General features: G+C 30.8%; 1 protein-coding gene across 3 annotated transcripts in view; it reads right to left on the minus strand.

Moving 5' to 3' along the window:
* The window catches only part of LOC145971602 (uncharacterized), a 278,198-nt gene extending 267,511 nt beyond the window's left edge, over positions 1-10,687 (minus strand). For 2 of the 3 annotated variants that reach the window (XM_083099471.1, XM_083099470.1), the window contains exon 1: positions 9,960-10,686. The gene's annotated coding sequence lies outside the window, so the exon portion shown is untranslated. Of the gene's footprint in view, positions 1-9,959 lie in introns of all 3 variants that reach the window. The other variant, XM_083099472.1, reaches the window with a different exon arrangement.
* Between the last annotated feature and the right edge of the window lie 202 nt (positions 10,688-10,889).

Consider the following 10,889-nt stretch of genomic DNA (forward strand, 5'->3'; position numbering starts at 1 on the left):
AGTTAGGGTCAAATCTCAAACTTTATTAGCTAGTTTAATAATGTCCTCGTTGAGGAGCGTTTTTGTCCGCGTCGCCAAACGAATGAATTATTAGAGAGAAATATATAGACAGTTACTTTGCGCAATTTTCCGAGAATAATACATAATATATATTTCGCGTTTCATGTAAATTGAATGCAAATATTGATCATTATGCGGATTTCGATTATACGCGTAGAAAGGGCGCGGCTTTTACTTCGGCGTTTCATATTTCGCATTATCCTCTCCGATGTTAACAAAAGGAATTCTATTTACAGTACCGACGCTTCTCGTCTCTGCTAGAAGTTGCCGCGTGTTGTTAACATCTCGTGGCGAAAACTTGCTTTTCATTTCCTGAGGAGACTGTCGAGATCGACGATGCCATGCATTACGAGTATACCGCCGTATTTCCGCGTCTTAAACTTAATTCAAGGATTATCTGACGTGGTTGCTGAAATGCGGATCCTGTCAATTTGCGAGTTCGCGCATAATCGTTAAAGTTATTCGTGAAAATAAAATGCGCATTATACCTCATTAAACCTGACATTATCGAAGAAAGAAGGGAAAAGCACTTTGTGCCAGCTACTACTGATAAAACAAATCGTGTTATGAAAATGAAGGCAAAAAAGGTAAGATAAAAGATAATGTAATTGTTTAATAAAATTTATCTGTCATAATACAATAATCTCATTTACAAACTACTATAATCGTGAAATAAGAAAAATTTATATTAAGAAATCTCTTACATAATGTATAGATGGAAAGTATTACACATATAACATTTTTCTTTTCCCTTTTCACTTTCATATTCGCGATAAAAAAAGTTTGATACTAATAAGATAGCATTCACGAATAGCCTTCAACTATTAGATAACATGTTTGTAGAATTTTAAAGTTATGAAATTGCCAAATGTTTAAATTTGAAGTCCTGTAAAGAGGACAACTTTTCATATTTAGCATTTATATCAAAATAACAATAGATTTAAGATCAATTATTATTTTATTTTTATTATATTTATATTTTTTATTATCAATAAATTTTTGTTATCGATTGCTATAACTAAATAATATTTTTTAAAAGTATTTTTTTTTAATATTTTTTTATTTATATTTTTAACATTTAATTTTAATATTATGAATTTTTATATCGAACTTTTTTTGCATAAAATATTAGATTAAAAGTAGAATCATATATTTTATTCGATAAATTTCATGAAATTTTAATGTTTTAATCGAGATTTTAATTTAATTTTAGAATTTTGATTTTATCATTGTATTTTTTCGTTGTCCATTGGAAATTATTTATCGCTAAATTTGAATTTTTATTAAGGAATAAGTCTCTTTGTGAGTCGACTGAAATAGATTTAACGAGCAGCAATAGAGAGACAAATTCGAGAAATTGATTTTTCACACAGGTTGTGCGATTTAATGGGATTTTATGTCCAAGTTGATAGCGTCGAAACGCGATTATGTATATTTAGGTGACTAGACATTAAGCATTGTGCACGGTTCACTTGCAGCAAGAACAGACGGTATTCACATAAATTCTTCTATCTAGGAAATTGCCGTTTTTCTCACGTTCTATCTTCGTCTTACTGTCGTTCGTCGAACTCAGATATGCTAATAGCTCGCTACCTCGCTTTCATCGTCGTTGAGAATAAATCTTATTTGCGGCCTGTGTTCGGTCGCGAACTTAAAGTGTCATGAATTAAAGGCAAAAATACACACATATGCAGTTTTACAATCTCTAAGAGAATTTAAAATTATTGTTGAATCATACATATTAGTTTTGTAATTCTCTTTCTATGCTTTTATGGAAAAGAATGAGTTCGTTTAAAAAGATAGACTCTCAATCCTACTATCAAAAAATTTTCCGTTAATTATTAATCAGTATTATACATATAATATGCGTTTATTGATAATAAATATTATGTAGCTTTTTATAGTTATGCAACATTATACAACATTGATACATTCGGAAATAAAACAATCAACGTTATTCTAGACTTATAATTTATTTCTTCCTTTTCATTTTCGAGCCAAAATGCCATCGATGATGATTCAGTATTGAGATATTGAAATTTCTATCTGAGAGTGCAATTTGTGTAAAGAAGACAATCCTGTTGCAATTTCTGCATGAAATACAAAGATTGCGAATTTGCTGCGACATTTTCTTCGTGATGTTACTGTAAGCTGATTTGCAACTTCGTGGGAAGTCCATCGAGCTCAGGTCTCGTGGTTATACAGACCCATTTCTGGTCTACCAACTTCAATCTCGCAGGCGGTATAATACCGTGTCGATAAGACTAATGTAAGTTAGGTCACGTAGCATCACAGCACATTGAGATATTTCGATAAGAGTATCCTTACTTGTATTCATATCCGGCCAATGTATACATTACGTACATATACACGTAGCCTGAATACCTCTGTCTGCTTTCGACTAACTATAGTATCAGTGCAAAATATAGAAAGCGATGTAATGTCGAGAGAGAAGGTATAATATAATCTATAATCTTTGATGACGATTTAAAACGTAGCTTCACACGATTAATAATTTTTGGTAAGTGTGGCATTTTCCTTTTTCGAAAGCCGCGAATTAAATAATAAAATTATTTCTTCAGCGTAAAGAGAATATCAATTTAATTGCGCGCGAGCATCACTTGTTGCAACGATGCTATTTCCTTCGTTGAATTAATTGCTAATTAAATTGCGCACGTCGATTCTATTTATAGGACTCTCGACGAGTTTCGCGCGATCAAGCGAACGTTGTGGCTCATTATCTCATTTAACCGATTTTCAATTTCCACGCGGAAATGATGTCGACACGCTTCACGAGAAACGTCATTTTTTAAATACATTTAAACAATGAGAAATGATTAATTTACCAAAAATTCATACAATTTAATCACAACATACCGTACGCGAATATTTGTCGATTAAATTAAGACAGCAAATTTTATGCTTTCAATATTGAACATAAGCAAACAAGATATTTGACAAATATCGTTAAAATGAAAATTAAGAACAAATCTTGCGAAAATATTATATGAAAAGAAGTAAAAAAAACTTAATAAATAAAATAATCATAAAATGGAAAACTAAAAAAAAGAGAATAAATCTCGTGAAGATATTATACATACCTATATCTAATTGTAATACAACTATCTTAAACAATATTATAATTTTTCGACATAAATCCGCAATTGGTTTTTATTGTTTCAAGTCGATTGAATTTTTTTCACATTCATTAAATATTCAAGTTTTGAAACATTTTCTTGATAATGCAACATGTATCTTTGTACCGCGATGAAACATAATTAATTTATGTTGTTATAACCAAATATTTTATTGAGTAAACAATTTTCTGCTAATAATTTTTCGGCGATTGTTCGGTGCTTACAATATTTCATGCAAGGAGAACAAATAATAACATAAAACGCGATTAATAAACATCAATAAACACGCGCCTCGTGTGACAGCAAATCTGCTGTTACAACGTCATGATTCGCGTGCTCGCTTCGCGTGCGATCACGCGTTTTCACATGATTGACAATGAATGAATCAGCTGTACATAGGCGTTATCACGTGCATATGCCGCGATCTATCCATTTTTCTTTTACGATGATAAAGAGCTCTAAATTAGAACAAATCGATTTCGCATGTGCGGTAGATCGCCGTCGTATCGTTAATGGAATAATAATAGGCGCGTTGCATTGTGCGTGCATTATAGGGATGCATGCGATAAAATTACAGCGATAATTAATGTGCGTAGTCTCGGCAAATGTTCGATCGAAAATTATATTCTCGCAAGTTTTATGTCATTGCGCCGCGATGCATAATCTATCGGGCATAGATTTACGTATAATTCATAGAGCTACAAATTATCCCAGTTAATACGAATCCCTTGTTTTCTCGAGAATGCACGCATAACGACAAATCATTCCAATATTGTGCAGACTCCAATATTGTTCTAAACTTCTATTCCTACCTGGCAAATATTTCACATCAAAAACGATTACCACGATATTTACCTAACAGTACTGTGATTAATATCCTAATCTGTTACACTGTTCTTATGCACGAATTAATAGTTTGCTAGAATTAATAATTTTTAAATTTTAACGATGAAATTTAAAGTTGATTCCTTTTCAGTTAAAATATCGATAAATGGTATTTCTTTTAAATTTTAATGATGAAATTTAAAGTTGATTCTTTTTCAGTTAAAATATCGATAAATGGAATTTCTTACCTCGAGCTTTTCAAAAAAGTACGAGTTTCAAGTAATTACATAATTTTTTAATTAAGTATTAAATTAAAATTTTGTTAAAATGAAGTTTTTTAAGATATTAAACTTATGAAAGAAATTTTAAAGAATATATTATATATTATCTACTTGTCTGTTCAAAACGTTTAAGATGAAATATTTGATTAAAAGCCATTATTATTCGCTTGTGATTATTTTTTATTATTTTCTGAATGATTAATATTATAGGATGAAATCTTTTTAGGATTAATTGTAACTCTTTTATATGATTCCGATGAAAAATTTGTAGTTTTTGTGATGATTTATTATTAGAAGAAAAATATCTATAGATCTTATCGTGGCGTATTTAAAAGCAAAGAAAGTGAAATATGTAGATATTTCACCGACATTCACTAGCAAAACAAGTGAAATACCTAGATATATTTCTCTCTCTCTCTCCCCTCTCCCTCTCTCCCTCTCTCTCTCTCTCTCTCTCTCTCCCTCTCTTCTCTTTCCAGAGACTGAATGTTTATTGAGAAGCCAGAAATATCTCAAGACAAAACTGAAATGCTTCATCGATTTAATGTTGATGTAGTTTCTCCTTTCATAGTAATTAATCTACTTTTCTTACTTACTTGAATGTAGAGTAGTTCTTAATAAAACATATATATGCAATTAAAGATCAGAGAGAGATCATGAAGTCAAAAACGTACATTTTTATTTGACATATACACGCAAAACTAATCGTACAAAAATAAGTGGAAAAGTGGATCATCATAATCATAAAACAATTTCTAAAAAGAAGTTCTTGCTTGCCTTATTTATATGTATGTGCATAAATATATATATATATATATATATATATATATATATATATGTATGTGTATAAATAAATATTATTTGGGAAATTTGTGTATGGGAAAAAGTTCTGACAAGAACAATATTTATTTATGTACATATTTATGCACACATACATATATAAATAAAACATTCTTATTTTTTTGCCATATATTCTTATTTATCTATGTGTACAAATACTTTAAATGTCATAATTTTTCAAAAGAATGTTTACTTAGAACTATAAGATATTGAAATTATATTCGAACGTTCTAATAAATTAAATGAAATTATTTTCGAGATCGATTAAATCGTTGCTTAAACACAATCTTTTTTTATTACTATTTCTCCGGAATAATTTTTACGAATCTAAATGATCTTTTGTCGGAACAATGGACGGACGTGCATTTGTATTTATCATAAATGTCAACGTTTCATATTCTACGTCGGAGCACTATCGCGAGGCTAGAAATCGTCAAGCAAAGCACGTCTAGCAATCAATGTCATTCGTGTGTGAGCGATGTGTTAGAAAAATAATAGTCCGCGATTTAACTGATTTATAACACGGTCATGTATAAATGCTGTCGACATGATGGCGATAACGTGACACATAGTAATATAGAAAAAGTTTATTAATAAACGATTTTAATACTTTTAACTTTTCATACTGTTACATTTGATTACATTAAAATTATTGAAATATTATGCATGACTTCTTGATGACCAAACATCGCGTATTTATGCAAAACCAATTATTTTCTACATTACTTTAACAGGATACCAATATTTCATATCGTGTAATCGATTATTTTGTAATATACAGAGCGGTTTATAAAGCCATACAAATAATTATACAAATTATTGATTCAATAGCATTGATGTTTTTACAAGGAAAAATCAATTTCAAAATTAAAAGTCCTCATTAAACCGGACGCATGGGTGCAAATCCACATTGTATAACGAATTGTTTATTCAAACAGAAATTATAAAATACATATTCAATGCCCTACATTTGTAAATCCTAAATTACAAAGATATTTAACTGTTGGCAATTAATTAGAAGTTAAATTGAAACATGCGCGAAATGACCGATCCATTTTCTTTTCGCTCGAGTCGTCATAAGTTTTTATCCGATGATACTAACGAATGTTAACATTTTTCCCTCTCTCGTTTCAACTATATAATTAAGTTCTCTTCTTCGTTGCGCACGAGGCGTTAAGCGAATGAAAACGCATCGAGACGGACAGTTTGCGCGAGAGTTCTCGAGCGTATCAATAATTTACGCGAGTGTTCGGTGTCACTAATTTTACTTAATTAAAAAGCCGATTTCATTACTCTGCTGGTATATCAAAGTATTCGCTATGGCTGCTGTGAGATATTCTCATTAAAAAAGATAACGAATCCAACGTCACGATATTTACCATGTTATTTACTGCGATAAAGTAGTATTAATCTTACTGAAACGCAACAACCAACGTTATGCCGACGGAATAAATGCGCGAAATTAACTCTTTGCTCCTGTATCTCTTGCGCTTATGTGTCGACTTTTTATATATGCAGACCTTGCGACTGAATAATTTTCTAATAAATTTAATATAATAGAGATAGATGTTTTTAAGAAAAAAATTTTTTAAAGAAAGATTATATGTTACATTTTTTATATATTTTATATTAAAGGTATCTTGGTGATTTTATTTTGAGTCTTTGAAAGATTTCATTTTTCAGTTATATACTGCATATTGTAGAAGTGAAAATTATATATTAATCCATGTGAAGTAACAAACATTTTTTTATACTTTCTACAACCTCACAGTTATTGTATATTTCGCTAGAAAAAAATAGATCACCTCGTAGATCGAATAATTCGACCAATCAATTGATAGGAAATTCCATGTTAGTTTCTACATAAATAATAATTATAAATCCAAGTACATATTACGTAACATCACAACATTGAGCACTTTACGTTATACCTTTTTGACTGTTTTCGCACTTAAACGCATCATCACCTGGAGTGCATATATAATCTTGGATAGTGTGCTTTATCGCGCGTTAATCAGAATTTATGAAAATTCTCCTTTCTCTCTCCGCGCTACATCTGCATACATATGTACATCTTCGAACGTGCGCGCGCCGGCAAAGCTATAACTTTTCGCAATAAGCGACGTTACGGCTGCCATAACAGCGAAACTGTGCGATCAGTATATACTGAATCAACCGTGCGATATGACGAAACTGGAAGCGTGCGCGGTAACTCGGCGACGTCAAAGACAGGACCGGAAGTTTCTAACGAATGTCGTAATAATGATACAGGATTTACGAGTTTGCCTTTGATGCTGCTGCGAACTTCGCGACTGATTCAGCTTGAATCGGCTAATTAAAAATCAGTCATATATATGCCAAGCTGAAAAAGAGAGAGCCAAGAAGAGAATTGAAAGGAATTTTATATCAAACTACAATTTTAATTATAGCAATTTTAATGATTTTTTAAACAGATATATTTTAGAGGCCTCTATATATATATCATGAAAAGAACATTATATATAATATAAAATAAATATTTTTTATTCATGTTTCGATGAAGAAACAAAGAGTTATTTTTTGTGTCTTATCTCTTGTAGCGCATACATAATGTATAAATATGTATATACGTGTATATTTGTTCTTACAAAAATATAATTTTATTTATGAAATTATATTTTATAGTATTATTCTATTATTATTCTACTAGAAAAATATAATTTTAAATTTAATGATTAGTTGGTTAAATGTATTAAGAATTATTACAGTATATTTTGTATGTATTGTAAATTAAGTATATTATTCTCATATTAGAAAATATGTTTTTATTATAGTTTAAGAGAAATCAATTCCTCGATTTTATACTTATATGAAAAAAATTTGTATCTGTTGTATAAAAATTTTTATAAAAATTGATTTATAGAGGCACTATCAAAAGAAAGTTTATTATATATTTTTGAAGTCTTTGTGACCTCTAACAAGATTCGTAACAATGATTTCACAAGACATCGTGCGATCGAGAAACCGAATCTAATATCGTTCATTATTACAAGATTTGTATTCGGTAAAAGTTATACTTGAATTACGGAATGATTTCTAAGGACATGCAACCACGACTGATTCTGACAACGTCGTTATCGGTAACAATTCCAATTTACCGGTGCCATTTGGCCCGCTCGATATCGATCGAACGACCCTTCTCCTCGTTTCTCTTGAAAGCCGTTTTAAATTGAAAAACCCACGGAGTAACGGACCCCAAAAGACAAAGAAGCGAACGAACGCCGCGATGCCGCCGATTTGCGGATCCCACTTTCCATTAGCGAAATAACATTTTCTCCTTCGTCGGTCGATCGGTGGGTCTCAGCCGACACTTTTAGAACACCCCATTCGCATTCGTCTGTTTATTTCGCGACTAGTCATGCTTATAAGTCAGACGCGAAAACACAAAACTGAATATAATTTGCGTCTCTAATATTGATATAAAACTATACTGCGGTTTCTCTCTTAGCATCATATTATTTATAACGATCGTTCTTTATGTGCAATGACCTCGTGAGAATTTTAGAGAATTTTATATTATCGTTTATATATAAATTTTTATATATATAGATTGAAAGAAAATGCACATTTTGTGACACAAATAAATTACGAATAATAATTAAAATATCGAAAATAGTACAAATCGATCGAGATACATTATAACTTCCCAAAAATAGATAGTTTAAAAAAAATATTAATTTTTAATTCATAATATATAGAAAAAGTAAGCAGTAATATTGATGAGAAATTTCTTACTTCTTTTTCAGTTTATTTTTTTATAGATTTTTATTCAGATTTTTTTTATAATAATAATTGTTGCTATTTGTTATCTAAGATCTGCCTAGAAATGCAAAAGATAGAAGAAAAATTACTGCGTTAAAATTAATAACATTTTTATTTATTTTTTATAAAGAAAAATTAAAAGACACTTTTCAAACGCTAAAAGCTCTGGGAAACAACATATATTTTATTATTAAAGTAAATGGTGTACTTTAATATGTTTTTTTACTTGACACATATTTCTGTGATATCTTAAGAAATTATTTCTTTTAAATTAATATTTTATTATTTTTATAATATAGTTGAGATAAATAATTTTTAATTAAAGCTATCCTAATTTGCTAGTTTATAATTATAATAATAATTGTAACTATAATAATATAAATTGACATTGTAACGATATTAATACAGGGTGTGTTGAACAGAAGCACTGTTCAAATTTAAAGTTAATTAAATGCTACTATAGAGACCGCGGACAAAAGTAGTATTCATATGAATTTTGTATTAATTTTGCAAATGTAATATTACAAAGTAAATTGTAAAAGTAAATTTACAAAAATATATAAGATAAATTTAGAAAATTATGTAAGATACTACTGAAGAGAATACATATATACATATATATGTGTGTATAATTTTAATTTTAATTATAAATATCAACTATAACAGTGTCTTGTATTTGACTTTAGATTGATGAATATTCTCTCATTTGAATTATAAATATGTATAAAAAAATTTTTTAACTTTTCCACGCACTAATCTGCTGTTTGAATTTTGAATTAAACTTTTTTTTGAATTAAATTAAAATCTAAGTAAAAATATTAAACAACAATAGAGTATTGCAAATATATGCACTCGATAGCATATACTTAAAAACAATAGAATAGAATAAAACAATAGAAATTTGAAAATATATGCACTATATATTAGTAAACGAATTTTTTGACAGCTCTTTCCTATCCTGTCAAAAAATTCGTTTGCTGACATATATGGGAAAATGCTTTTGAATTTTGCTCACCTAATTCGATTTAGTCTGACAGCAATGTTTGAAGAACTCTCATCTCGTGAGATGAATCCGTAGGGGATGGTCGTTTATTCGTGTTCACCTTACACTTTTATAGATATATACACTAAGAGTTTCCAAATAAAATTGCCGAAAAAAGTCGTTTTTTGCACCACTTAATTCTAAAACACCATCCGCGATTCCGGATTCAGTTTCTCATCATCGAGACACCGTCTCGCAACTACATGATCGATGTAAGCCTCCGACTAATCGATACTGTCTCGATTAAAAATACCTAAAATCTAAATAAGTTAAAGATCACGAACTTTCGCAAAATTCTTGCGCTTTAAATAACAAGTATTTTCATTTATATATCGATTGGTCCCGATTTATTTCGTATTCGAACGCGATTGCTCGAGTTTTTATTTATACATGATAGTGACATTTAGCACATTAGCCATGGTTCTTTCGGAGTTTTCTTTTTAATTTTCATCGCACTTCTTACAAGTCAATTTTACAGTCGAAATCTCGATATCGCGCACTCCTCTTTTTTCCGAAACTTCTCGATTTTCCCAGCAGAATTGTGCCACTTTACTTTCTCGCAGCGTGCCTACTCGGCATGTCGATCACACGACTATCGTTTCACGACGGACCTCCATTTAAATCGCCGATTATACTTCCGCGACAGAGAAACACCCACTCCGAAACCGTGCGCGCCGAGGATCGGGCGGTGACTGAAAGCGTCGCGCGGTCTCGCGCCCTGTATCTCCGTCTCTCTCTCTATCCGGCTCTCCCTCGCACTTCCACGCTCCTTCTCTCTTTCACGGCGCACGTCCCCCATCTCTCTCGCTCGCGTCGATGGGACGAGGAAGAACGTTCCTCGCAGCGCTTTCCTTTACCCGCTATTTCACTCCCGCGCGGTTTCAATCCTTCTCACTTTCTCTC

This window comes from Camponotus vicinus, unplaced genomic scaffold (genome assembly GCF_025532165.1).
Source record: "Camponotus vicinus isolate PSW18456_S1 unplaced genomic scaffold, iyCamVici1.0 SCAF_5, whole genome shotgun sequence".
NCBI classification, from domain to species: Eukaryota; Metazoa; Arthropoda; class Insecta; order Hymenoptera; family Formicidae; genus Camponotus; species Camponotus vicinus.